General features: G+C 37.0%; 1 pseudogene; it reads left to right on the top strand.

The window, feature by feature from the left end:
• The first annotated feature begins 1,216 nt into the window (after positions 1 to 1,216).
• LOC124243521 (olfactory receptor 4C46-like) lies at positions 1,217 to 2,103 on the top strand (annotated as a pseudogene).
• The last annotated feature ends 242 nt before the right edge of the window (positions 2,104 to 2,345 follow it).

Here is a 2,345-nt window from a genome sequence, read left to right as displayed (position 1 = left end):
ATAATTATTACAGTCATATAAAAAAGAGATTACTAGTTCAACATCTTTAATTATAACTACATAGGACAAGGGTTGAGAGTTTACAGGATAAAAAGAGTTAAGAAATATAACTTGACCTAATCATGGCTCTGCCCTTTATTAGCTGCTTGATCTTGGGCAGGATCCTCAAGTTCTCTGTGCTTTTATTTCCCAGTGTATAAAATAAGTACAAAAATGAGAGTGGTAATCATATCATAGCTTTATAATGAGGATTAAATGGCCAAATATTTGCAAAAACAGATAACACTTTTGTTTAATATAATCATTGTTATTTTTACCAACATAAGTCTCTGACATTGTTTCCTGGCCTGCAAAATGAATGAAATAATACCAACCACATATTTTATTATCAGTAGTAAATAGGGTCATATGTACAAAGCACTTGCTTCTATGCCATGCACATAGACACTAATCATTAAAAGTGTATATTATTAGCTATTATTAGATTACTAAAGTAGCTATGGATTGAGACAAATAGCAAGTGAATTATTTTATAGTAACTCCTGGATATTTTCTTTACACTCCCTTCACCAATGCCCCGTTATTGTAAGTCAACTATTATAAATAATATCTGAACTAGGGTTCCGGTCTCTGGCTTCTACCCCCTTACTGAACCTCAGCCCACTTTATCGAAGACTCATAAAGATCTTCACTAGAGTAATATCCACAATCCCCACTTTCTCAGATTTCTCTTCATCTTTCTGCTCATAATATTGAATACCTTCCATAGTTCCTCATTTCCTAAGAATAAAGGGAAAATCCCTTAGCTTTGCGTTCATAGCCTTTGCATCCATGTTCTGTCTCCCTTTTCCTGCTTAGCTGCCACTATGTATGCAGTCTGCTACTTCACCTTAGGCTCTTAGTCATCTAAGATGATTAAGTTCACACTGATGGTGTCCCACTTATTTGTTTTCAACAGTTTATCATGTCTGTAATCTTAGCTGAATCTTCACCCAGGAGGCAATTTGAGTAATCTTCAAGAACTCAGAAACTTTTTCCCTATCTCAAAAAAGATCTCATAAGAATTCACAATCCAATAGAATTCACACACATTCAACATTTATTAGAAACAATAAGTTTAATGAATTCAAGTTTACATTACTAAAATGTTATTTTTTCAGGTAATATAAATAACACAATATGATATACTTAGAGAATGTGAACAATGTGACAATTTCTTCTACTGGGGCTCACAGAGAATCCAAAGATGCATAAAATCATATTTGCTATGTTTTTGTCATTTGCATCATTTCTATGTTAGGAATGGTCACCATCACTGCCAGCCCATCATCAGGGTCCCACATGTGGTTTTACCTGGCTTATCTCTCCTTTATTGATGCCTGCTATTCCTCTGTCAATATCCCCAAACTGATTATAGATTCATTCCATGAAAAGAAGACCATCTTATGCAATGGACGTATGACCCAAATCTTTGGGGAACATTTCTTTGGAGGTGCTGACATCATCCTGCTCACTGTGGTGGCCTATGGCTGCTACGTGGCTATCTGAAAGCCAGTGCATTATACAACCATCATGAATCACTGGATGTGTTGCCTGCTAATGGGAGTGGTGTGGGTGGGAGGCTTTCTTCACATAACCATACAGATTCTCTCTATATTCTAATTACTTTTCTGTGGCTCTAACATTATAGATCACTTTGTGTGTGATCTGAATACTTTGCTCAATCTTGCCTGCATGGATGCCCAGACTCTAGGACTCTTAATTGCTGCCAACAGTGGACTCATCTATTTGTTAAACTTCCTTATCTTGTTGGTCTCCTATGTGGTCATCCTGTGCTCTCTAAGGACCCACAACTTGGAGGTGAGGCACAAAGCCCTCTCCACCTGTGTCTCTCACATCCCAATAACTGTCTTATTCTTCGTGCCCTGCATATTTGTGTACATGAGACATGCAGCTACTTTTTCAATTGATAAAGCAGTTGCTGTATTCTGTACTGTCATTACTCTCATGTTAGATCCCTTAATCTATGCCTTGAGAAATGCCCAGATGAAAAATATCATTAGGAAATTTTGTAGTAGGAAAGCTATTTCAGGTGACAGATAGGTGCGCCTGGAGGCCAACATTGATCCAACCTAGGAAAGGGTTAAAAGGACTTTTGGATGATCTCAGCAAGGAATACTTATGGGATAAAGATGAAGATTAACTGCTTCTTCTGCATTGAGGGGAGCAGAAACAAGTGCAAGAAAATGAGGAACCCTAACCAGAACCACTCTTTGTATATTCTGAAAAAATTACCAAATTGGGGCTTATTTTTACTAGCTTCATTCATGTATATGGATTCATAG

The sequence above is a fragment of the Equus quagga genome, chromosome 8, assembly GCF_021613505.1.
Source record: "Equus quagga isolate Etosha38 chromosome 8, UCLA_HA_Equagga_1.0, whole genome shotgun sequence".
NCBI lineage: Eukaryota > Metazoa > Chordata > Mammalia > Perissodactyla > Equidae > Equus > Equus quagga.
This window is presented reverse-complemented; position numbering and strand designations above follow the sequence as displayed.